The sequence below is a fragment of the Amphiura filiformis genome, chromosome 14 (genome assembly GCF_039555335.1).
Source record: "Amphiura filiformis chromosome 14, Afil_fr2py, whole genome shotgun sequence".
In the NCBI taxonomy this organism is placed as follows: Eukaryota; Metazoa; Echinodermata; class Ophiuroidea; order Amphilepidida; family Amphiuridae; genus Amphiura; species Amphiura filiformis.
The window spans coordinates 13,130,817-13,158,806 of record NC_092641.1 but is presented as its reverse complement, the minus strand read 5'-3'; the positions used below and the strand labels follow the sequence as shown (position 1 = coordinate 13,158,806).

The window sequence follows — 27,990 nt, the reverse complement described above, 5'->3', positions numbered from 1 at the left end:
ACATGCATAGTGTGCCGTGGTTAGGAGAGTCACGTAAAATGGTGGTACCATGTACCAGAAGAGCAATATCTGGACATGTAAATGTTGCCGGCCTTTTCATTATTATTATTATTATTATTAGTGTTGTTATTATTATTATTATTATTATTATTATTATTATTATTAACATTATTATTATTATTATTATTAGTGTTATTATTATTATTATTATTATTATTAGTATTATTATTATTATTATTACGTCACTGTTTATCTTTAATCTTAAATGATACATTTTACTGAAATAGAACCGTCGAGAATTCCTGAAGCTCCCCGTTGATGTGCTTGAAGAGAGACATAAATCTGTAAAAAATAATGCATAAATACAAAACAATTCGTACGATATTTTTAAGTATAATAAGTCATGAAACACCAATTAAATTAATTTCCTACACTCTTTGATAGCAATAACCAATCAGACCAAGCGTTAGAAAAATCCAAAACATGCCTTGATTGTGTATATTGTGCACTCCGCGTACTACGCGCAGTGTTTCTCGCGTGTTCGCGTCGCGTATGATTGATTCATTTTTCGGCCGGGTTGATGCATTTACATTTGTTTCTATTTTCCAACATGTTTAGTGATAATTCGTTATAAAAATAGGAAAATCATGTGTTTGTTTTACTTCGGGGCACGTGCATTAGACGCATCAACATCAGCGCGCGTGCATTATTTTGTCTCATTTCTCTCCCAACAAGTAATACGCGTTCATTAACCTATAAATAATTACCGGCTTAGATTTAAGGGGTCGAATACCAACGTTTGCACAGTATTTTGTAAACATTAATTAGAGCACATCAGACATACGAGGAATGTCCTTCTGATAATAGTAGATAAATGATATCAGTCATACCTGATGAAGTCCTCCGAAGTGAAGGACGAAATATTGTAGTGAGTAAAAATTCACTTGGTTTTGTCACACAAAAATGTCGTTTTGTTTATTTAATCAACAAACCTGGTGAACTTATTCAATGGAGTAAGTAATGTTTCATGTTATTGCATATTGGATAACTTGATTCTAAATCAGTTGTTACTGCATAAAGGAATACCAATTTAAAACACTAATATCGGAAATTCTATGCCGGTTTGGCCTGCGAAAACAGCACCATGTTCGACCTACCGACACTGTGTCTGTAGAGAAGTGGGGGACAACAAAATAATTATAAGTGAAATAGCTGTGATGTGTTAGATGAGTACAATTTACTATGTGTAAATTGCCAAATGTTCACAGGGCAGCTATTTGCACTTACCCATTTCTGTGACTGCTTAGTGCAAGAACTGGGTAAGACGAAATAGCTGCAATTTAGATGAGTACAAAATACCATATGTAAATTGCCAAATGAGAGGAGGGCAGCTATTTGCACTTATCGACTTCCAGCATGTATCCACATTATACACTAAGCAGTTATGTTGTTGTTTCCCTAACCGTAAAACCTCGTCTACAAGCAGTGAATTAAAGTGTTTCTGGTGAAAGCTAAATTGATACGAAACAACCTTAAATATACCAATACAATATATATTGGTATGTGTTTGGATGTCCTTGACCGAGGTCAGGTTATTTTGGTGACAAGTTGAGAGAAAGAATTTTCCAGTAGAAAATTCAGGAATTTCATATGAACAGGTGCAGGTTTGGTGTTGGTGGTGGACCAATAGATGGGTCTTACATTAGTACTTGTTCGTTTGTGTATGCTTGTATTGGTAATTTGTTTGCTCAAACTCCATAATGATATAATTTTGTCGATGGATGGGGCCTGAATTAATTTAGGTTTCATAAAATGTATTCTATACGCTTGTAGACGAGGTTTTATGGTATTCAGTGTATCGTGCGGGTCTTAGTTGTTACAACAACCGCCCGGCCTGCTCACCTATATGATGAGACCTTCTGGTCCTGCTTATCATACCAAGTCTGAATACCGTTGACCCAGATGATTCCGTATTCCTCACCATAGAAAACGGGATCAAAATTCGTACGATCAAGGTCGGATTTGCAATAAAGAAGTCTCTCAGTTGTTGAGCCCTTTCTAATAGAATAAATAGAATAATTAGTGTTTGAGTTAGATTATATTATATATTTTATTTATATTAAATTAGTCGAGTCAGTTAATTTAGGTATATTTACTACAGCAACTTACTGGCGCGTATTTAGATTAGGTATGAAATCAAAACTCGACCGGCAGTTAAATGCCGGTTCCATCCGGTTCCGTCCTGTTGCTATTGTTCTAAGCAATGGGAACCAGAAGGAACCGGGCGGAACCGGTCGAGTTTTGATTTCACCCCTTAATTAGTCAAATACCTAATAAGTCAAATAGCTAGTAGTCACTCCGTTTTACGTATTTAATTATCATAATAGTTAGCCGATTAGTTAGGTAGTGTATAGGTAGGTAAATGGTATTGTAGGTATAGGTACTAAGGTAATTACATTTACCCTCACGTCCAATAACAGGCATCTGCTCGTCAATGATACACACGGTGCACACGATATCCTCATCCGTTATTTTATCATTAAATGTAGCTACTACACCTGCCACGTCTTTTGCCGAAAACAAATCGGATCTTCTTTCGTAGAATTCCTCAATCTCGGATTGCAGCACTGGAGTAGGTGTGGATACTGCACTAAGGAACGATTGGTCCCCTTTGGAATGAATCAAATATGCAAACAAACATTACATTGTTACCCAGCGTTTCAAATAGTTGTAACTAACGCATGGAAATCACAGGATGCCTAAATCCAGAGATTGTGGCAGCGTTTGAGTTAGGATTAGGGTTTAGGCTAGGGTAGGGTTAGGGTTATACTTATGGTAAGGGTTAGGGTTATTGATAAAGTTAGGGTTGGGGTGGCAATCCTGTGATTTCGGAGCTGCCGAAAGCCCGGGGTTTCTTGTCGAAATCAATCTGCCGATTTCGGCACTCCCATGATTTCGGCGCAATATGTTGGACGACTTGTTTTACCCCGATGATTGGCATTAAAAACTTCACACTCTTGGCACAGCCAAAATATAGCTCCCAAAGATAATACCACAATACTATAGCTGACTGTGATCTAAAAAAACGTACTTAAAAAAATTGGCTTTCGAATTAATGTCTTTTCACTTTTTTTAAAAACCTATTGCTGTGGTGTGTTTTCATACAAAACGTTTTAAAACGTTTTAATGACCTTTATATAACCCGACATTTTAATATTATTAAAACGTTTTTACCTAAACCAAAAGCCAAAATATAACTTATTTAAAACGTTTTTAAAACGTGTTTGTGTTTGTCTTACACTGGCGCTATACAAATTCGATTTTCATTTGGTAAAATGCTATTTTACACTTACGATAACCTACTGGGTAGCAATTCAGTAAGTAATGGCTCCTTATCTTATAAGCTGAAGTTTGTTCTAGATCGTCCCATTCATAATCAAAACCAGACACTGAAGTTTTTCCCTTGTGGTTGACCACTGTTTCACTAAAACGCTATAAAATTCCAAACGCTGCTATGTAATTGTATGACACCATTAAGTGCTCATTTTAATGATACTTTACCAAATTTAACAACCCTACCTTATCCGGGGTAGGTTGTGCTATTCAAGTCTTCCTGCACAAGATGTTAGAAAGGTCTCTAATGGAAATTATATTAATAGCATTGGCAAACAAAACATGCAAATTAATGTGTAGAAGATCGGTGAAAATATGGTGTGATGTTTAACATTTGGGACTCATTTTAGTATTGGGGCTCTTTATTCAAATATCTTAACAAATGTTACAATTTGGTATAATTCTGGTATCCTGCGCACCCTGTGTTTTAGTGTTAGGGGTTAGGATTAGTGTTTGGGTTATAATTAGGATTAGGGTTATAAAAAGGGTAGGTTCGGATAAGGGTTAGGGTTATACTTGTGCTCAGGGTATTCCAGAATTATTTCTATAATTTATAAACAGTTAGATTACCAGAACAAGTGAAATGGTCTACCCCCTCTGCAATGCATTTCTCCAAGCATCCCATCCGTTTCATTGAATCCTGATTAGCGAAGCATTCTTTGCAAGTTGCCTCACATTGCTGTTCATCAGTCTCACTCATAATGGCCTCTGGATTTGCAATACAATGTACTATGCATATCTTCGTAATGATCAGGAATGTTTGATGGAGTATCATGATGTATATCGTTTCTGCTATGATAAAAACATAAATATGGTCCAAATAGATCATTAGACAAGGTCTGTTTTTAACTTTTGGTATGTCAGATAAAAATAATATATAAAAATAGTATAAATATTTACAAATAATATTTATTTATCTATTTATAATAATGACAATGACGATAATGATAATAACTCACCAATATTTGCCGCTTACGCCTTCATACAGAAATAATGCTTTAATAAATATAAAGAAATAATATTTTTGGTCAGAATAATTAATAAACCTGCAACTTCCGTAATAATTTGCATCTCATTAATACGAAATGTTAGTTTCATACTTTCCTGCTTCTTGCCGCTTTGACGCTTAGATATTGTGTTACTGCGCAGTCGCACCCGAAAGCGGTGATCAGCGGCAAGCCGATATATCGATCACTCCACCGTGGCAGATCGCTAAGAGTTTAATTCAAATCAACTCGGGAGCAACGCAACTCTGACGTAGGCGGCAACATTGGCTTTCATAGTCAAGCCACTGCCATTTAGTGATATACCGCTCAGTTTGCTGAAAAGTAAAAGTGGCACGATTGAGCGTCACGCCGCTCAGCGGCAAGCATCAGAAAGTATAAACCAGCATAAGAATACAAGGCATGCCACATGATGTGCTATGCCATATGTCGATGTGGTATCTCTCCTTTTTGTGCAAAGTATACGGCATGGCAGAAATATTTGCATCACCCCTTTTCCACTAGTGGCACCACACTATTATTTACGGGGCAGGTGTGGAGCAGATGAGGGGAGGGAACAAAAATGTTTGGCTCAATTTTTTTTTTCTATGATTGATCATGTTGATGATTGTGAAACACATGCAAGTTATCATTTGAAAGTATTTATTATGATATATTAATGAACTTGAAAAGTAAAATGAACAGGTACTAAGAGCATTGACACAGTTCAATTCAATAGCAATTTAATTAATTTTACGTTTATTTTCATAATCAATGAGAGACAAAAATATAAAATACATATACCGCCTATATAACAAAATGGAAAAATCAATACCATAATGGAGGAATGGTCAAAAGGTCAGCATTGTCCATTATTTTTCATGAGACGACATAAAGAAGGAAAAATTAGCATATTTATTACGAAACACAAATGGGTGTGCATGGTGCAGAGCAAATCAACATTGGTATTGAAAACCGCATAGACCTACCGAATAACTTATACAAATGATGTTTCAGATCAAATTTATTTTATGTTTCAATGAACTTCATCTTATGTTTTCATCTTCTACAATGTCTTTACTTTTGAAGATTCATCACTAGCTATATATTGACGTAGCTAGGGGTTTTGGCACCCGAGGACAATTAAGATTATAAAATGCCCGCTCTTCCTAAAACAATAGCGCGTTTGATGGGCCGCGCGAAAATGTAAAGTGCATAAATATCACTTATTTTATGTAATCAAGGTGAATTTCTGTGTTAAACTGTCTTTTAAATGACAAATTCATGTTAAAATGCGAAAATGTTGTGTTTAAGGATAGCATCCAAATGAACACTAATTCAGTGCATGTCGGGTAAAGGTTTCCACTTCTTTCCTTTCAAAATGGGTATCCTGGCCTGGGTGCCCCTTAGAGCACATAGGATTTACGCCATTGCAATTGGGCTTCGTAAAGACACTAAAATTAAATTACAAAATAAAGTTGCCGATAGATGAGAATTTATGATACCCTATTTCAGTTTAGTACGATACAATTTTATTTTCATAACTTATAGCAATTTGAAAAAAAAAATTCAAAAGTGACAAAATTGGCATGCACTTTTCCCTCGAAGTACGCAGATATTAAACATAGCGGATTGAGTGTTCATCCGTCAGGCTTTATTGAAACAGTAACAAAAGGTAGCAGACATCGCCTTGAAGGTTGAAATACCTACATTTGTCACTTTTGAAACTCGACCATTTGTCATTCAAATGCGTTTAGCTTATTGGAATAAATCGAACTGCGCAGAACAAAATCCTCCATCTATCGACTACTTTGTTATCAACTCGTCGCTCTGAGGCAGGATTATTATGGATAATGACTTTGTCTGTGTGTAGGCCTATACATCATCAGCCTTTCAGTGTGGTAAATCTTTGACCAAGTTCGGGGACCAAATGTTCTTTTGGAATATATCGTTGTAGGTTTTTTGTTTTGTTTCTGCATTACACTTTCATGACTCAGAGCTGACTTATAGCCTACCTGTTGCAATCGGATACTGTAATATTATCCAAATAAGTGACATTTTCGGGTAAGTTAAAGTATATTTTAGACTTTAGTAGTAGGGAATTGCCGATTCTGGCTCATTTATTGTCATTTCCCGTGTAAATCGCCCCCAACCATCAAATACACAGTAAAATCACAGAAACCTGTGTAACTGCCGTGTAAATCGACTCAACCACCAAATACACAGTAAAATCACAGAAACCTGTCTATTTCTGTGTAAATCGACTCAACCACCAAATTACACATAAAATCACAGAAACCTGTCTATTTCTGTGTAAACCTCCACTCTTCAAATCACAGTAAAATCACAGAAACCTGTCTAACTTCTGTGATTTTTTTATCCACCAATTCACCAGAATCTTAAACCTCCCCTCATTTCTCCGTGTAAAAAAAACACTCCCACCTCGATTCCCAAAAATTTACACACAAAAAAAAAAAACTCCTCCTCAAGCCAATACTTCAGTAGGGGTGCACCACTTTGATCCCTACTTAAAAAAATATTTATTCATTTAAGAAAAAAATATTTAGAAAAAATAAATATAATAAAAAAATGGAATCATTCAAAAATCATTACAACGTTAAAAAGAAATAACTCTCGAATCGAAAGTAGAAAATAACCGTCTGTTCGTATTTTACAACAACCAGTGGGTTCAACTCAGTCAAAAAAATTCCAACAAATTTTACAAACCCGTAACATTGCAGAATCGTTACAATGTCGGTCTATGTAAAGAGTTGGGAATTCCGACAAATAAGGGTAAAAAATATAGTTCGACTTATTACCGGAAGAATAGAGAGAAGTATTGTATGGCTTCAAAAAAATATTACGAAAAAATGAAATCCTCGCGATAATTTTGATATTACGAGGATTTTTTTTTTGAAAAATAAAAAATCTATTTAAGAAAATAAAAAAATTGTATATAATAAAAGAAGATGAAAAGAATACTAAAATTTTCATCGGTCGCTGAATGGGAGCGTTTTAAAAAAAATCAAGAGGGAATATACGGTAAAGGATCTACGAGCCATTGCGAAAAATGCTGGCCTGCAAGGAGATTGGAGACACACCCGCAAAACCGATCTGATAAAAATTCTTCAAGAAAACTATGTCTTAGATCCGCTGGATGCTCCGATACAAAATATCGATACGCCTATCCTTCAACCAACGCCGTACATGCCATCAACACAACCACAAGCGCAACAAAGACCACAACCGCAAGACTGGTCCTTTTTGGACACACCTCAACCACCTTTCAACGAAAAATTAAACAACTGTACAAGCAGAAAGAAAAACCTTTTGAAATTCAAGAAACCGAATCTGCTCTCAATCGATTTACTACTCAATACAAAATTGGTGGAAGATCACGTTATGAACCAAGAACCTTTTTAGCAGCAACTAAACAACCTGTTGTGAACCTTTTAACCAACAATCGTCAAACAAAGGTTGTGCTAGTTTTTCGCTGCATGATGGAAAAGACGAATCTCCAAACGGGAGAACTTATCATCAAAGAAGCCGCATTTACCTCCACAACGGATGTTAATCTGGAGGCAACTGATCTTGATGAATTATACAAAAGGTGGTCTGAAAGAATTTTGGAAAACATTGCGACATTTCAAAACAGTGGAAGCGGATGGGTATTCAAGTCCATCGTAGCTCTGGAGATTCATACCGTGAAGTATAAACCGATGAGTGGTTCGTCATACATTCCGCTTCCAAAAGATTTAGCCAAAAAGAAAGCGATCATCAATCCCAAAAATGAGGACAACCAATGCTTCAAGTACGCTGTCGCTCGAGCTCTTAATCCAGTTGACAAAAATGCTGAAAGAATAAGCAAAAAGCTTATAGCACAAGCCGACGAATACAACTGGGATGGTATCACATTTCCAACTCCTACATCAGAAATTGTCAAGTTTGAAAGGAACAATCCTACGATTTCCGTCAATGTCTTGGGATACGCCCGAAAAAAATCATCCGAGAGGTTGTACAAAAATGAAGTCTACCCGCTGAGAGAAGGTGCTAGCAATCGAAAACATGAAGTTAATCTTCTTTTAATTTCGGGCAAAAATAAGGATGGCTATGACACCCAACATTACTGCGTCATCAAGAGTATGAGCAGACTAATGTCGTCACGAGAGAGTAAAAATGGTCATGCTAGATATTATTGTATGCGATGTCTCACGTCCTACATCTCCAAACAAAAATTGGTGAAACATAAAGAGCTATGTCAAAATAATGAAACCGTGAAAATTGAAATGCCGGATCCAGAGAAGGATTCATCTCAGTATTTTAAACATCATTTCAAGTCTCAGAACGTCCCCTTTGTCGTGTACGCCGACTTTGAATCTTTTACAAAACCGATTCAAACTTGTCAACCAAACCTCAAAGACTCCTACACCAAAAAGTATCAGAAGCACGAACCATCGGGCTTTTGCTATTATATCAAGTGTTTCGATGACTCGGTGTACACTCAAGAACCAGTGATCTTCACCAAGGAATCCGAGGACCAAGATGTGGCTCAGATTTTTGTGGAAACTCTAGAGCAAAACATCAAAGAGATCTATCAAGAATTCAAGTTCCAAAAGGAAATGATCTTCGGGGGGCAAGAGCGAGAGATCTTCGAAAAATCCACCCACTGCCACATCTGTAAGGATCCACTGACCCCCGATGATAAAGATAATTACAACGTCAGAGACCACTGCCACTTTACTGGAAAATTCAGAGGAGCTGCCCACAATATCTGCAATATGAAATATAGGAAACCAAAGTTCTTTCCCGTGATTTTCCATAATCTAGCCGGATATGACGCTCATCTGTTCATCAAGAATCTTGGCAAGACCGAGGGAGAGATCGACTGTATTCCTTCCAACGAAGAGAAGTACATCTCATTCACCAAGAAGATATTGGTTGATACATTTACCAATAAGGAAGGAAAAGAAGTGGAAGTTAAGCGTGATCTTAGATTTATCGATAGTTTCAAATTCATGGCTGCTGGGTTGGATAAACTTGTCGAAAATTTAACAGGGTATGAAGATGCTATCAAAACCTTTGTTGGAGGAAAGTTTGACACCGTCAAAGATTATAAGAAAGCTTATCGAAAACGGACTGGAAAGAGTCTTACGCATCAAGATTATTGTCATTTGTTGCGAAAGAACAATTGTAAAAATCTTCAGCAGTCTTATAAAGATGAAAGGTTAGACCTTCTCTTGAGAAAAGGAGTATACCCTTACGATCACGTCAACTCTCTCGAGAAACTACGGAAACTAGTCTCCCTTCCAAAGAAGCGTTTTACTCCAAGCTCAACGAATCGGAAATTTCCGACGAGGACTATCAGCACGCACAGAATGTTTGGAATACCTTCGAGATGAAAACCATGAGGGAGTACCACGATCTGTATCTCAAGTCGGACGTTCTTCTTCTAGCGGATGTTTTGAGAGTTTTAGGAAAGTATGCTTGAAAAATTACAAATTAGATCCTTGTTGGTACTACACAGTTCCTGGACTTTCCTACGACGCCATGCTGAAAACGACGGGTGTAAAATTGGAACTCCTTGTGGATTATGACATGGCTATGATGATCGAAAAAGGGATCAGAGGTGGGGTTTCCATGATATCAACCAGATATTCAGAAGCAAATAACAAATACATGGGATCCGATTACGATCCGAGCAAGCCCTCCAAGTATATCCAATACCTCGACAATAATAACCTTTATGGCTGGGCGATGAGTCAACCATTGCCAACCGGAGATTTTGAGTGGATGACTCCGAAACAGCTAGACTCTTGGGATGAAATCCCATGCATTCTTGAAGTGGATCTGGAATACCCTAAGAAGCTACACGACCTCCATAACGACTATCCCCTAGCTCCTGAGAGAGTCACCGTAAACAGGGTGGAAAAACTCATTCCAAATCTTGGAGATAAGGAAAAGTACGTCATTCACCACACGGCTTTGAAACAATGTCTAGACCTTGGACTCAAATTAACCAAGATCCACAGAGGAATCATATTTAATGAGAGTCCCTTTATGAAAAAGTACATCGATCTGAATACCGAGCTTCGCAAAAATGCAAACTCGGAGTTTGAAAAGGATTTTTTTAAGTTGATGAATAACTCGGTTTTTGGCAAAACTATGGAAAACATCAGAAATCGCGATAATGTCCATCTCGTGAATTCGGAACACAAAGCCATCAAATTAGCCGCAAAACCCAACTACCAGCGATGCACAATCTTTGATGAAAATCTTGTGGCTGTTCACATGAAGAAAATCAAACTGTACTTCAACAAGCCGATCTATCTTGGAATGAGCATCCTGGATATCTCAAAGACAATGATGTACGACTTCCACTACAATTACATCAAGAGGAATTATGGTGAAAGGGCAAAGCTCTGTATGACTGATACCGACTCGTTGACCTATGAAATTCAGACTGAGGATTTTTACACTGACATTTCGGGTGATGTGAAAAAGCTTTTTGACACCTCCAACTACCCAGCTGATCATCCGTCGAAAATTCCGACTGGAAAGAACAAAAAAGTTCCCGGTATGTTCAAAGACGAAGCCGGAGGAAAGCAAATCACCGAATTTGTTGGTCTCAGAGCAAAGTTGTACTCTTACAGAATGCATGAGGGAAAAGAGGAAAAGAGATGTAAGGGTGTCAAAAAAGCAGTCGTTGAAAGAAAAACTACCTTCGACGACTACAAGCGTTGTCTCTTCGATGAGAAACCTCTGATGAGAACGATGAATGTGATTAGGAGTTACAAGCATGAGGTGTACACTGAAACCGTCAACAAAGTTGCCCTAGATCCGCACGATGACAAACGAAAGAGACTTAAGGACAAAATTCACACACATGCACACGGTTACTGTGTTGAAAAACTTGAATAAGAAATTTTACTTCAAAACTCTGTCGGGTGGCAACTGTGTACCCTCGGGTACTATCATAAGCTCCTGTCTAACAAACGCTCTTTTTGGTGCACCTTCACTCAAATAATACAAAATTGGATCACCCGGTGTTCTCGCGATACTATCAACCGTGTAAGTTTCCAGAGACCAAATGGGATCGGTTGCGCGTCTTCTCTCACCTCCCTCCAACTCTCCGGGAGCGTACAAATACCTTAATCTCACGTTACCTGGAATTTTAATCTCATTTTTCAACTTCTGTGGAGCTGAAGACATCGTTTCAATCTTTTTCTTCTTGATAGCATCAACCGGTTTCATTCCTATCAGCCGAGTCTCTTCGCTGTTCAAAGCTCTGATCACATCCGGAAGCCTACCCACCCACTCGGTAGACCTCACATTTTTCTGACCACGAGCTTCCATCAGTATTTCCTGCGAGTACTGATGGCCAAACAGTCTTTCAGCCAAAGTTCTGTTGAATCTTTCAACAATTGCCTGAGCTCTATGTTGACCAGGCAACCCTCTTCTGATATCGACCTTGTGCTTTTTCATCACTTCGTTCACTTTGCCCATGAATTCTCTTCCAGGATCGACCTGCAGAAGCTTCGGCCACTTTAAAACTCGAGAGTAAATTTTTCAAATGCCTTAGCCACCTCCCCAGATTCCTTCGAGCTCAGAGGCTCAGCTTCCTTGTATCTGCTCGCGACATCCACCACAGTCAACGCGTACTTGTAAAGCTTTTTTCCTTTACTTTTTCTGTCGAGAGGGCGAAACAACAAATCGGCTTGATGAACTTCATTAGGTACACTTACGTTAAATTTTGCTCTGGGAATGTACTTTGGAGGTGGTAGGTAAATTTGCCACTGAGTCTGCTTTTTCAAAAATTTCTAGCTTTTTTTTCGTCACTCCAGCCTCTTTCGCCAGCTTGTCTATCGCAGAAACACCCTTCCAATACCCTCTCGGACTGTAGTAAACCTTAGACATTTTAGTTTCAGCCATCTTTTATTTTTAGCCTCGATTTGAAAATAAAAACAGTTTAAGAAAATCCTAATTAATAAAAAAAAAGCGAACAAAATGGCAAAACAATCAAGCATACTGAAGGTGGAATTTGAGCAATTGTTAGAAGAGCAAAAAGGCTCCTCAATTTTGAAATGGGTTGAACTAGAAGAAGGTGGAATTTACAAAATTACCAATTTTGAGATCATGGAAACCAGGGTTGGAAAATCCGGAGTTATCACTCTCAGTGATGACACTCGAGTTTGGAGTTGTTCTACCCTAACAAAAAGGCTAGAGAACTTGGACTTGGACTTCGGTGAATCAATAGCTCTTGTTAGACCCACGGGCAAAAAAGAAAGCAAAACAACCGGGAACATGTACCACAGTTTTGACCTTGTAGTGAAGAGTTGGAATATGACGAAGACTCAGACTAGTCGTACAGTCTACCATAACAACAAAAAATCTCCTTTAGACATTCAGTCTAAAGGAGATTTTTTATTGTTACAAAAATGAAGTGTACGAGTAAATATAAGCGTTGTTTTTGCAAATTGTGTAAAAAGAAAACTCGCCTCCGAAAACAGAACAAAAAACCGATTTGCAACCTATACGGTACCGAATTCACTCAGTTGTTTAAAGAACCCGCACGAGTGGAGCAAAGAGTTCCGCCAAAATGTAAAAATTGCAACTCAGAATACATAGTAGACGATGTGTGTTATGATTGTGGTTTAGAAAATGACGCGTCTCTTAACGAGAACTCACCCCGAGTTAACATCGACCAAATTCGACAATCGATAAAGTACTGCGAAACCAAGACCTACCAGTTTGAAGAATACATCGAAATCTATCAAGGAAATGTTACGAATTTGAACGAAAAAAAAATTATTGTTCGAGTCCCCTCCGAGTAAAAAAGACTTGTTAAAAGTCTTGAGATCAGACCCAAAAGCCGTTCACAAGATTTATTACAAAGTTACGGGCAATTCTCCTGTCGATTTTTGGCACGATCGAGCTAATTTGTTATGCGATCTTGATAATATACTGAAAATTTATCTACAAAATAAACCCAAGAGAAATAATTTTAACATCCACTACACTCTTTTTACCTACTCAAACGAAGAAATTATCCCGTAACTCTCGACGATTTTCCAGAGATTAGAGGCTCAGCTCCCACCCAAATACTTTTATCCAAAGTATTTGATAGCGACCACACCGGTTCCGAGCAATCCCAGTCCGAGCAAAGCTAACTCCCCATTTTGGATCGATTTTGTTTGATCTTCGTCGAGATACTCTCCATCATAAAGTTGTGGTTCGGGTGGAAAAGAATCCATCAAAATTCCCGTTAAATTATAATACTGTCTCATCGCGTCATCGACGTCCGAAAAGGTTCTCTCCGCGTGACCCTGTTTTTTAATTGATCGTTGATGTAATCTATTCTTGAAAGACGCGCTAAATTCCAAGAATCTCGGTCGTGCTGAAGTTTTTCGAGAGCGAGATCGTGTCTTTTGCGTTCTTCCGAACTACTGAGAGAGTTGAACAGATAATTGCTCCCTGAAAATGCCAAAGCGTTAACCATGGCTCCACCAACCATGAATGCGAGTGACGCCATTTTCTCTTTATTTTCACAAAAAAAAAACCCTCTTAGCACAGATAGTGCTAAGAGGGTTTTTAATATACCTACCTACCATAGACAGAATGTCTAAGCCATAATTTGATCCGGAAGAATTCCTTGATTCACGAGCCAATCTCTGAGCATCGTAGCCGAAAAGACACTCAAAGTCAACTTTCCGATATCCTCCGCATCAAGCTGCGAGAGATTAGCCGGCTTCCATTTCAGGAACTTTTCATAACGAACGAGTTAGCCCATATACCGAGGCTTATCGTTGTTGCGTGATACGCACCGTTTACGATTATTTTTACGTTTGGATTGGTTTCTGCCATCTTCTTTTTTGTGTCTAAAATTCGATAGGCTCGACTTTTGGTTGATGCTCGACCACTGTGGTCACGGTGGGTGGGCTTTCAGTCGTACCGTTTAAGGTAGAATACCCATATGCCACTATCCTCCAACGACGACGACCACTCCTCCAACAAGAACTGGACCTGACAACCAGTTTGACACGTCTGAAGGCATGGTCTCAGGTGTATCTTTGGATGGTGTTGCTTGCATTGCTTCAAAGACTTTCATTTTTGCTGTCCTTTCTTTGTTTCTTGCGGCTAATGCTTTTCCAGCGGCAACCCGGTTCGGGTTTTTGACTTTTGCTTGATTCACTCCTGCCGTCACTTTTGTCGGAGGCGTCGTGTCCGCTGCTGGAACGACCACCTTAGGCGGAATGTCTACTGATTTGGTTTCTAGATCACTCATCTTTTATTATTAGAAAAAATCTATAGATACCTGTAGAATCATCTATAGATACCTGTAGAATCATCTATAGATACCTGTAGAAATCATCTATAGATACCTGTAGAATCATCTATAGATACCTGTAGAATCATCTATAGATACCTGTAGAAATCATCTATAGATACCTGTAGAAATCATCTATAGATACCTGTAGAATCATCTATAGATACCTGTAGAAATCATCTATAGATACCTGTAGAATCGTCTACAAAAAAAAATTCTTATCATACAATTTTAGTATGATAAGAATTTTTAGTCAGTTTGTGTCTCTATGGATCTCATCTCCGGATAAGTTTGTGTTTCTATGGTTCTTTTCTCCGGATAGGTTTGGGTTTCAATCTCAGGATGCTCCTGTTGAACTTCATGCATCGCTTCGTTCTGCAACCATTTTTCCAGCTGCGACTCGTCTTGGATTTTTTTCCTTTACTTTTTTTTGCGCTTCAAACTCTCTTAATAATTCAAGCTGTTCTTTATTCTTTGCAGCCAATGCTTTACCAGCCACAACCCTTTTTGGATTCTTTGCTGGATCACAAATTGCTGTTGACATAACTGTAGTTGTAGTGATTGTTGTCATTGTTTTGGTTTTCTTTTTGTTATGCTTTTCATAAATCAATTTTTATTTATTCTGCACTCGGACATACATCTGATTTAGCACTAAGATTTTCACTAGAGTGTTTAGCTGGTGGTGGAGATTCTGATTGATTTCCAGCCAAGGGTTGGAGTTCCTAAGGGGTTTCTGGGTTTTTCTGAATGTGATTGCCTGTCAACAGTACAGCCTCAAGTGGGTCTAGCATATGTCCAAATTTGTTCAAGTACCATAGGAATCCAACCAAAAAAAAATTCAAGAGGAATAAATACTTCCTCTTGAATTTTTTAGTTTCCAGGATCTTAACCCTTTCCATACTAGGCGGGTTTTTGTTGCTTTACGAGTTGTCTCCAGAAAAAAAGATTGCATTCGATCATCATGGTAGTCAACAGAGCTGGCGATTCGCTTCTTCCTAAAATCACGGCCCTTGTAAAATCATCCTTGCTGGATTCGCTAAAAATGTTGTAAAGCGGAGTCGGAAACGGTGAAAATGAAGAAAGTATGTAGCTTGCCATCAGCCTTACGGTTCTTCCGTTTCCGTCCGAAAAAGGATGCAGTTCGAGCATTTCGGCTACAAAATATGCGCAAGCTTTGAAGGTATTCAACAATCTTTTTTCCTCGTCAGGATCTTCCCTGCTTTGAATAAACAAACTATTGAATCTATCAACAATGTTGATTACCGCCATTTCCATATCTTCAGGCATGCGATACTCGTGTCTCTGACCCATAAACGTTGTAAACCTCCGAGCCTGACTATACTCTCCGGGCTTTGTTTCACCAAATTCTAACGGAAGATTTTTCCTCACAATTTTGTTGGTCTGTCTAATCAAGTTTTCTTCTAGAAACCCAAAATTGCTATCATTTTTCAAACTCATTAAATTTTGGCAGGCTTCGTGTAGGTTGAGCGTTTCTTTTGCTTGTAAGGAGGTGTCATCGGAGTCAGGGTTCGATAGAAACTCTCGCGTTTGCGATAGGTTTTGAAATCCATGATATTCTTCGTCTAGACAATGATAAACAAATTCTGTCAAGAGAAAGTCTTTTGGAACCTCGCAATTATTCATCTTTTTGCACTTCAGAATCTCTCGAATGGCATCTTTGATACTTGGAAATTCACCCTTTCTCCAACTAGGGTTTTCTTCTGGAGAAAAATCGATCAAATCGCTAACCGAAGAAATAAATGGCATTTTTAGAATATAAAAAAAGTTATATCTTAAAAACTGTTTTGCAAACTTTTAACTAACGGCGACTCGAGTCGCCGTTAGTATTCAAAGGGTTAATCAATCACATCAATACTTGGGGAGTCGTCTACTGTGCACTTCGCTTCTGGTGGAAAGTCAACTTTTTTAACACCGTTGCTAGTTAACAGAATAGCCTCCAACGGAGCTAGCATATGTCCAAAACTATGATACAGCCCACAGGTCCATTTGTTTAAAGCTAAATCAATAAAGGGTCCTTCGTTCAGAGACTCTTCCAGAGCATCGCGATCGGTAATCGCCAAATTTTTTGGAAGGAAGAGTCCGACCAAATTTACGTAAGTGGTAACGAAGTGCTTTTTCATTGACCTGGTCACTATCCCACCCATGTGAGCCTCGTATCTGGCGTAGAGTCTCATCAGGCTCTTTTGATCAAGCCTATCGATCTCAGCGGAGGTTATGGTCTTTCCCAAATACTCTTTGCTTTTTCCTGCCTCTGCTACGCCGATCAACCGTTCCCGCAGCTGTTCCGTTTCGCCAGACTCCCTCACAGGTTCCTCCCGTGTAGCCGTACCGTCTAAGGTAGACATTCCGCCTATGGTAGACGTTTCGCTCAGGGTGGGTAGAACGTCCACGGTCATCGCCTCGTTAACTATATCTTCAATTTCAGTCATCTTGCTTTTTATCTTAAGATTATTTTTGCCACCAGTACTCAGTCGGTTGCTCGGTAATTAGAATTAGTTTGGAATGTTTTTGTTTAGCTAGCTTTTTTTATCTCTTTCTTCTCTTCTAGAGTTGGGATTATATCGTTCTCCCTTAGAGTCTCGCCAAAACTATCTTGATCTTTTGTGTAAAACAAGGCTGTCCATTTTGTCTGCTCTCTGAGATCGGTAACGATGGAGTTATATTTTTGTGTAAGCACCCAAACGGAGCAATTATCGTGTCTTCCCGAGAATGCTAGCTGAGAAAGCATTTGTTTCTTTTTGGTTAATGATCTGTCAGAGCTGCAGTCGTCGATAATGAAAAGTGTGTGTCCGTCTTGTATTCCATAAGTTTTGTAGCCAAATTTCAAACAATCGTTCAGCCAATCGTCGGACTTTGGACACCAGTTAGGATCCATTGGAATGACATCAACGTCCTTAAAAAACCAGGATCTGTTTAAGTACGCTTTGTTGCGCGTCCAGGTAGGGCAAACGATTATGATGTATTCAAAGAAATTCTTGTATTCCCTCTCGAGTAAATCCAAAACAAATTCAGTCTTGCCACAGCCGGTGGCTCCGCAGATTATAGCCGAGTGCGCGTGTTTTGGAAACATCTTTTATTCTAGTATTTCACGCTCTGCAATCTTCCGGCTTCGATATTCACCTGTGCATCCTGTATGTAGTACACGTAAGCGTTCAACGCGCCTGCCGTCTCGGCTTCTTTTTCGATCTCGATCTGAATACTCTGACTAGCTCCTTCAATTTTCCTACCAGATCCATACAACGTGTCATCATCCGTGGTTCTCATGTCCAACCAGAGACCATACTTGGTTGTGAGATAATCTCGCCTCCTCACATCAGCCAATCCCGCTTCCTTGATTACGTGTGGAACGGTTCTGAATTTTCCATCCGCGAAGTGCTTTTGAATTTCTTTGAAGTGATGGTGAGGCAGCATCCCAGAGGAGTGCAGCTGATTTGGAATACCGTCGAGCGTTGTTGAAACTTTCTTGATCTTTGGGTTGTAGAACTTTTCGGTATCTCGAGCGTAATTGGCTCCTCCTCCATCCGCAGCTGGGTCTACGAAGAGAATCAGAATACCTTTCATGGACTTTGCTCGCGGTGCTAGAGCGATATTCCAGACGGTGTCTGACTTGTTCAGCGACTCCTTGCTGTGTCTGATGACTCTGTCGTACATGACGACGCTTTTTCCATTCACCTTGTTCCTGAGATCCATCGCTAGCTCAGGATCATTGACTACATCAAACTCAAGGGTAATATCTGAGATGGAATAGCTGGCTGCTGTATCCGTGGACACCACGACTTTTCCGTAATTGTTGAACGTCAGCTCGTAACTCAGCCTGTCCTTCATCTCGTACTGGAAATATGGATTATGAGAATTCAGCATCTCAAAGTCCAGAGGGATGCAGAACATGTTGTCGCCGAAGGACTTTCCTTCGGCGACATCCTTGGCATCTGTACCTTTGTCACCAGCGTCGATTCTTATTTTTCGACCTGCCGCAGACTGGATGCCCTGATCAGCGGCGTTCTCTCTTTCCTCGCTCGTCTTCCAGAGATCTTGGTAGCATAGGAATATATCAGCATCGTTCAGAGTGAAGATGCTCTGTCCTTCCAATTTAACCTCAATTTTTGACACTATCGCTCTTCCGAGATTATTTACGATAGTCCTGTTAAGATCTTGATTTCCACCAGAGGCGGAATTTAGAGCAATCTTGAACCAAAGAAAACTCGTTCCAGGGTATATTACGTCATCTTTTCCAAGACCTGGAAATTTCACCGTGAGAATTCCGGTTTGGTCGATAGTACTCGGAACGTGCGTATTCCGAATGCTACGTCTATCACCTTTAACTCCTCGCGCTTTGCGAAGTTGTCGGTATGGGTCCAATTTGTATCCGTATTCAGTCGCCATCTTTTATTTATACGTAAAATAAAAACCAAAAGACGGCAGATTTTTATCCTCGAGAAGACATTCAGATGGATGACTTCGATGAATTCGAAGATACGATCGGAGATACCACGGGAGCAGTTGGTGGTACACCGGCTGAGACTGATTTTGGTGATGGGCAAATACAAACGGAGGGTCAGAGACGACGAGGAAGCGTCGGTTGGGAAAATCCCGATGTGAGTTTCGTTTCCGATAAGAGTCGAAATTCCATCGAAGATCTCAACGATCGACTCGATCTATTAAAACTTCGTGAAGACAGTCCTTCCCTGAGGAGAACCGTCAAAACATTGAATCGACAAAAAGCGGAACTGGCTAGGGATGAGTTTCGGGATTACGTGAAACGCTTAGGATACACGCAACAAGGAACGGCCTTTGCTACTGAAGCGGTTTTTGCGGTAGATGAAACCGGAAGAATCAAAGTTAGTTACAGAAAAAACAAGTTTGGTTAACCAAACAAAATTCGAGCGAATTTTACCCCTAGAATCGATAGCTAAACAAGTCAAAGGCAAAGATCCAGGAGGTACCAATTTTGTCAAAGTAGGTCTCGGAATCAAGGATTTCAAACGAGGATTAACGCCGCAAGTGCAGGAAAGTGCCGAAAAAGCGTCAACTAGCGCGAGAGATGTATCACCCTAACCACTACACCCGCTGGTAGACCAAACAACACTAAAAGAGTTTTGGAGGGTCTTCAAAAACAAACCAAGACATGGAAGGTTTAGCCAATGAATTGCCAAATGATCCTCTTGTAGATCACGAAGAAATCCGAAATTTTTAACCGAACGAGGACAACTCAAGAAGCTGTCTGATGTCTATGAGCACCTTGTCCGAAGAAGGAATGAAAAGGAAACTGAACTAAAAGAATTAAAGTCTAAAGGACGCGGTTCGGTCAGTTTTACTAACCCAACTTACGAAGGTGATGAAGGAGAGCCTCTGCTACCTGTCAGCGAAGAAGATGCTGAAAGAGCTAGGGAGCTTGAAAGCGATATCAAAGAGTTTGACAACGCCATCGCAGATCAAGATGCCAAGGTCAGAAATTCGCTTCAGCGTCTGCGAAGATCGATCGAAAGTTTCATAGACAGCGATGCTACCACGGGAAGTCGGATTCGAGAACTCTTTAGACGAGAGGGTGTTACCATAGTTTCGCTGCTCACAGCCATCGGAATAACGATAGCAACCGTCGTCGAGGGTATTCTGTTAGCCACCAAATCCGCAGTCTCAGCGATTACGCCGAAGCCTCCAGAACCAAAACCAGGTCCTCCTAAACCAGACCCAGGTCCTGAACCTGGACCATCACCAGGACCCGAACCCCACCAAAGCCTAAAACTTGGACCGATTGGATTAAGGATCAGCTCAAGAAAATAGCCAATCTCCTTTTGAAACTTGGAGACAAAGCTTTGATCGCACTTCCAGGGATCATCGGGGCTGTTGTGAATTTCTGTCTCAAAGCTGCGGGGTCTGTTGCTGGATTTCTAGCTGATCACATATGGACATTAGCTTTGGGTGTTGGAATTTTGTTGTACACTACAGTTATGGAATTTGTTAAAAAGAAGTAAAAAAAAATCTTCTCACTAGAATTTAGTGAGAAGACTTTTTTGTGTGTGTTACCGAGTTTTAATCCAACTTATTTTTTTAAACCGTTTGCCAGAAAAATAAGAAAATTGCAGCGGCTGCCAAAAATAGAGAAAGCTTTTTCTCATCATGCATTAGAGGCTCTTCAGTCAAGGGTGGACTTTCAACCCTTTCAGTCAAGGGTGGACTTTCAACCTCCTCTAAAAACAACGGACTTTCCTCAGGAGCACTGTCTCCAACATTCGGTCGAGAGTCGGTGTTTACGTCTGAGTTTAGCCCTATCTGCATGTCATCCGTAGCGATTTGGATAAAATTGTTGTATCCGTTTACGGATCCCACGAGGATTTCCATATTGCTCGGAAGCAAGTAAAGTCCGTGACCCACGACAAAATCCAGTTTGCTTTGAGCGTACTGAAGAGTTCTCTGGTATCTGTCGATCGAGTCCGGAAGATCCACGACCGAGTTGATCGCATCCTCGACGTTTGCTAGAAATTGTTTCTGAGCGTCGAACGCCTTGCCGGAACGCAGGATGCCGGATCTGGCTTGAGCTTGGGATCCGAGAATTGCCCACGTGTAAGTCCTGATGGAGTCGTTGATTCTCGAAACTCCCGCACGTGTGAAACCCTCGTTCCAAGTGTCTGCTACGAAACTGCCGATGGCAGCCATGGTATCTCCTTTCCGAATGGATCTGTCGGTTATATCCGGATCGTGATCGAACAGCTGTTCAATGTATAGAATCTTGTCAGTCTGATTGTCCACACCTCCGAAGCTGTCCGCATCAAAGTGAACTTTCCAGTCCATCGACTGACTGTAGTTTCCTCCGTTGGTAAGCTTCGACCATTTTTTGGTGGTCACGAATTTCCAGTCGTAAAATTGTTTGTTGAAGAAGTAACTACCCATTCCGTTGGAAAGATCGAACTTTTGTCTCCAGTTAGCTCTCGTGGACACTCCAAATTCGTTGCAAATTCTTTCGTAAGCGTAGGTGTCGATCCCGTTGTTCAGAGGATTGAAGGATTCCTCCGAGGGTAGTGGACAGGACATTTCCGACAGAATTCTTCTGATCTGATAATATGCGTGAAATCTGAACACGGATCGAATCATCGGATCTTTGTGACTGAGAAGTTCTTTGGACACCCCGCATCCTGACGTGGCGCACCAGACCGCGAAGTTCAGCTGGTTTTGCCAGAATTGCATCTGGTTGGAGAGCCAGTCATCGTACACGGTTTTGTCCGTGACTCTCGGAAGTTTGTACTTTTGCCACAAACTGGGAAATCTTACGTAAAATGTTCCTTTTTTTCTTTTTTTTATTTCTTGATTCACAAGACTGAAACCGTGCGTCGGTTCGAATACTCCTCCGGTTCTCATTTTATTGAAAGATAAAAGAAAAATGTTTGTCACAATTACCGGCACCGGCAAAGGAAAACCTTATCGCCCGTTGCAAAGTATAGACAATAACGGCGAAAACTTAAAATTGGAATCAAAAGGATCTCGGGTCGAGTAGGTTGGTTCAACGTCGAAGAAGAACTCGAATGGAGGTACACTCAAGGAGGGCAGGGACCTGAAGAAGCGATAAAAATAAGCCCGGGGCTGTATAATTTTGACCTGCTCGCGAAAGAATTCACGAGCCAGATCGACGGTTTCGAATTCGAAGTCGACAAACGCGATGGAAAACTCAACATGAGAATTCACGAGCAGTATCAGATTTGGTTTCCGGACCGCGTTCGAGAAATGTTCGGATTGGACGACGAAGGGTGGCTAGCAGATGGTGAATACACGGGAGATCGGGCGATAGAATTTTTACCTCGAAGAATTCTCGTGTACCTAAATCAGCTGTCAACCACGGGTAATCTCGTAGACAACGACGACGTTCTGCAGGGAGGCCAGGTTCTTGGGTCTATCGATCTCACAAACGCCGCGTTCGGGGAATACTTCGTTTCGACCTACGAAAAGCCGAGTTTCAAAAAACTGCAAAACGGAACCATCCACGAGCTCGACTTCAACTTCAAAGTAGAATGGAAAAATTCTTCGAGAAAGCTCGATAATCACGATCAACCGCTGGATTTGGAATTTGAAATCCGATAAAATAAAAGAAAGAATGTCTATCTGGGGACCAACGATCGAAACAAAATCGACGTCAATAGATGGCGAAGATGTGGATCTTTCCGCGTACGTCAAAAAAACTGGAGCGCGAATGACCGGAAGGATTAACATGGGAGGGAAAAAAATAACTGGGTTGATGAATCCAACCGAGCCGCAAGATGCAGCTACTATGGGTTCCGTGACCAGCCTAACCTCATGGTTAAACGACAGAAAAGTTTCGAAGGATGGCGACTCGATGACCGGCGAACTCGCTATGAGCGGCAATAGAGTCACAGGTCTCGGAACTCCCACGGACAACGAGGACGCTGTGACGAAAGAGTACGTAGACCAGCAAATTGGACACGAGCACGATACCAGCTTGCATGTTTTGGGGAGATTCATGGTATGGATGAACGAAGACGGAACGCACTATGTTTCCATCCGAGCCAAAAAAACATCGACTTGAAGAGAGACAAGTTGATCGAAATTAAAAACGGAATGAACAACACTTTCAACGCTAGGCCTATGCAAATTGGCATCACTGCTGGGTTTACGAATTTGCCGAATCCCGGAAAAGATTTGACCCCCATGCGACTCACTAGACCTTTAGAAATTTTCTTCAACAACCCACATTTTATTGCTCAGCCTTGGAACCTCTCTTTTTCGGTAAAATCGGGAGTGAACCCGCCGAACGCCCCAGCGAACGCTTGTTCTTTGACGTTTCAGTCTAATCAGAATTTCTTCATGTACCTAAATATTACTTGGACCGACGACTCGATATCGTTCAAAGTGCTAAATAACGCGCGGCAAACCCTCTTTTCCACATCCGTTCAAACGGACACTACGATTATGCATCATGTCTCGATCGAGTACGTTGAAAATAAGCTTTGCTTTTGGATCAACGGGGTTTCAGCAGATGTCTACAGAACTCAAGCCCTGGTAAGTCTCCTTGGAATCAACATGAATTTTGAGCAACTGGGAATACTTAGCTTCTACGAAAAAATTTAACCAAGCAAGAAATCATACAGCATTTCGTTGAAAATCACATCTCGAATTTTACGGAGCACGAAGTTTTGTGATATAAATAAATAAGCATGAAGAAACCTAACGCACCGCCACTTTATCCCGATCTTCCTCAGGAAAGCGAAGATCGAGGAGTTGAATTCCGACTAAAAAATATCGAAGAGATTAGGAATTTCTTGGACAACGAGGTTAACGAGAGGGAGAAATTGAGGAGAAAATACAAGGCAGCGTGGAACATGTTCTACAACACGGCTCAAGTTTCCGGGCTCATCGCGGTCGGATCTGGAACAGGGGCTGTGGGGACGCTGGCCAGTGGAATTGGCGCGATCGTGAGCATTCCACTCGGTGGAATCGCCATCGCTGGTGGTCTAGTTAGCGCGGCATGCGTAGCTCTTGGAAAGGCTACCATGAAAAAATTGGAAAAGCACGAAAGCGTAAAACGAACGGCTGAGTCCAGTTTGAATACGGTAAATGATCTGGTGTCCAAAGCCCTCGAAGACGGACGGGTCAGCAACGAAGACTTCCACCACATTCGGCGAGAGTTGGAAAACTACAGAGGTCACAAGGCTGGAATCAAGCACAGAACCAGAGCGGATCTAATTGAACTTACGGCTGATAGAGAACGTGAAATTCGCACAGAGGCAGAACAGGCTGGACTGGAAAGAGGAAAAAGAAGCTTTGGAGAGTCTCCGAAGTACATTGAATCCGTAGAAAATAAAAAAAAAATTAGAAATCAAACTTGTTTTGTATAAATAAAAAAGAAATGGGCAATATTCCATATTTAACGGATGACAACTTGGTTAAGAACCTAAAAGCGTTCGGAGAGTATCGAAAAGAAATGTGGGATGATAAAGGAAAACCATGCGGTGTTTGGAGATGGTACCACGACGAGGAAAAAACAAAAATAAAGGCTGAGTTGACGTTTGATGGCGATGATCCCTCGTGGATAACAGTTTTTGACGAAAACGGATTAATAAAATACGAAAATAGATATGTACCTAACAAAATGGTGGAAATCTTGGGAAGTGATGGACTCCTTGAGTGTTGGATACTTTGCATTTGTAGCAACCTACGGTGTTACATCCATTTTGAAATGGATGTGGTAAACTATGGCAAAAAAAACCTCTTGTGATTATTAATCACAAGAGGTTTTTTATTTTTTACTAGGATAGAATTTAAGTTCGTTTTGTACAAAAAAAAAAAAAAGGTTTATTAATCTAATATTGCTCAGTTTTTTTAATAATAAAAGATGAGTGATCAAGAAACCAAATCAGTAGACGTTCTAAGCCTAGTCCAACGCCTCCAGGACCTGAACCTAGGCCAGGTCCGAGTCTATTACCCAGTCCGCCGAAACCAAAAAATTGATACAACGGATGAGAATTGGGTTGAGAACCTGAAAGCGTATGGAGAGTATCGGAAAGAAATGTGGGATGATGAAGGAAAACCACACGGCGTTTGGAGATGGTACTACGACGAGGAAAAAACACATATAAAAGCTGAGCTGGTTTTGACGGTAATGATCCCGAGGAAATGGTTACGTTTTACTACGACTACGACGGATTAGTAAAAGAGGAAGGTATATACGAAGACGACGCACCTAGAGAACCGCAGGAATTTTGGACTCAGCCGGATCACCCGGATCCCTTGGTTGCTGGATACACCGCATTTGTAGCAGCCTACTTGACTACAATCATTTTAAACTGGGTGTGGTAAACTATGGCAAAAAAACCTCTTGTGATTATTAATCACAAGGGTTTTTTTTTATTTCTGTACTCATTCTGCATCTTTAGCATCGTTGTAGGCTTTTAAAATTTCTGTCATGCGTCTGGCTTCCATCCTGATTCTCCTCTCAGGAGAATCCAAAAGAGCGCTCGTGAGAATCCAAAATGCTACGATCATCTTTATTTAAATAAAAAATGGCTGATTCGATTTATTTTGAGCTCGCTGATGATGAAATATTCCAACAACTGGAAGACTCGTCCAAAGGAGATTTTTATATGTGGAATGGTACTAGTCTCGGAAACCTGTTTGTTGCTGTCAGCGGTTACAACGGAAACAAAGTAAGAATCCAGGCAATCAACCTTTTGATGTGTTACATTGGGTGGTATAAGGATAGATACAGGATGAGATTGTGTTTAAGACCACCTTGGATTTTTCCTGAAAGGACAGAGGAGTTCGAGGTTTTGAAAAAGACTCTTGAGTTTGTTACGAATGAACCACCGATTGAAAAAAAAAAAGATATGATTGCGTTGAAAAATTATCAAGACAAATTTGGTCTTGTGAATAACTTTTGTAAAATAATATATTAAAAGTAAAAATTAAAATTTTTGATTTTGATGAAGAGGTTAAAAAATGCAGGGAAATTTTTCCCTGCATTTTTTTTTTTGATAAGTTGAAATGCAGGGGAAATTTTTTCCCTGCATTTTTTTTTTTTGATAAGTTGAAATGCAGGAGAATTTTTCCGTGTAATTTGGATTGGGGTGAATTAAAAATGCAAGGATGTTTTTCTGTGTAATCCTGTGTACACAGCAGTTACACAGCATTTCTGTGATTTTATGTGTAATTTGGTGGTTGAGTCGATTTACACAGAAATAGACAGGTTTATGTGATTTTACTGTGTATTTGGTGGTTGAGTCGATTTACACGGCAGTTACACAGGTTTCTGTGATTTTACTGTGTATTTGATGGTTGGGGGCGATTTACACGGGAAATGACAATAAATGAGCCAGAATCGGCAATTCCCTACTACTACTTTTATCATAATCCAAACAGGTAGACACCCGGGGAAGACATGTACATGTTTGATGTTGCAGCCTGCAGCCAGTAAGAAGAAACTTAATAATGACCTATAGGAACATGGAGCTGTTGTGGTCATACGTTAGGTAATGGTGTAAGTTTATCGTTCATGGCTGACGTATAACAACACTCGGCTTCATGTTATACTACAGAGGTTGCGTCTGGACTCCAATCACAAAACATTATACGGATCATGTACCGATGTAAGTTTTTGTAACCATAACGTCGCATCAGTGGCGTAGCCAGGATTTTGGAACCGAGGGGGCACAACTTGCAAATGTACCGACGGAAATATTTTTTGCCGACGGAAGTTGTGATTTCTTGACCCAAAATTTTTTTGCATGGTTTAAATAAGTTGAAGAGAAAAAAAAAAAAAGGATTATAGGCGGTACCAACATAAAAACACAAAATGATTGTGTAAAATTCAATTTCATTCACAATCTTTAATCATTTTTTGTTAAATTCTCCCCTTTTTTTTGTCAACCAGGGTAAAAAATAGTCCAAATTTTTTTCTTCACCAACGCCTTCCGTCTACCGACGGCCTTACATGTTCCGACGGCCAAGACGAGCGGGGGCACCGGCCCCCTGCACCCCCCCCCCCCAACTGGATACGCCACTGCGTCGCATCGTTTAAGTAGTAAAGAATTATTGTTAAACTGTTCTTCGATACTTAACAAAAATGTATTTAAACAAACTTCCATGTTCGTACATTGCTGTTCCTCAAAGGTAACACAAACCCTCCTAGGAACGGTTTTTAACAATTTTTAACGTTATAATGGCATTTTAAAAACGTTACAAAAACGCTTGAAAAACGCCACATTTTATGTTTTTAAAACGTAATATTGAAATGCATTCGTAACCTAACTGATATGTTTTAACGTTATAATGGCGTTTTGAAAACGTTACATGAAAACGTTACTAAACGTATTCAAAACTCCACACTTTTACGTTTTTAAAACGCAATATTGAAACAATAAAATTTTTCATGGCTGAGTACACGCCTTGTGAATGTAGTGGTGTCTCAAACAGAATTTGCCCGAATTGACCATTATTCTGTGCTCAAACAACGCTAGCCACTAACATCAGTGTGGAAAAACAACAGGCAGCCACAATAGTCAGGCACCTTCTCCGCATGCTGCTCACCGACCTGGTTACACGTTACTGTGTGATGGCATTCCATTCTTCAGCAAAAATTCGTCGCAGGTCATTCAATGTGGTTGCATATGGGCTTCTCTGGCACGCACAGCACGATCAAGCTAGTCCCACAAGTGTTCAATCGGGTTGAGGTCTGGCCCCCGCGTCTGGCCTGATGGCAGCCCAGCGATCGCAAATCTACGAAGCCAGTTTGGTTACGCTCCCTCCACAGGGAGTGTTACCAAACTG

At 40.2% G+C, this 27,990-nt stretch overlaps 1 long non-coding RNA gene across 4 annotated transcripts; it reads right to left on the bottom strand.

Moving 5' to 3' along the window:
• Positions 1 to 9: 9 nt before the first annotated feature.
• On the bottom strand, positions 10 to 27,990 carry LOC140168928 (uncharacterized). Of its 4 annotated transcripts, none has more exons than XR_011861290.1 (6): positions 27,689 to 27,990; positions 4,353 to 4,389; positions 3,964 to 4,185; positions 2,463 to 2,669; positions 1,903 to 2,058; positions 10 to 342 (listed from the first exon to the last, which is right to left on the bottom strand). It is a non-coding gene; the product is annotated as an uncharacterized lncRNA (long non-coding RNA). The 4 variants fall into 4 exon arrangements; XR_011861291.1 differs by having other exon boundaries at positions 3,964 to 4,182; XR_011861288.1 differs by having other exon boundaries at positions 27,755 to 27,990.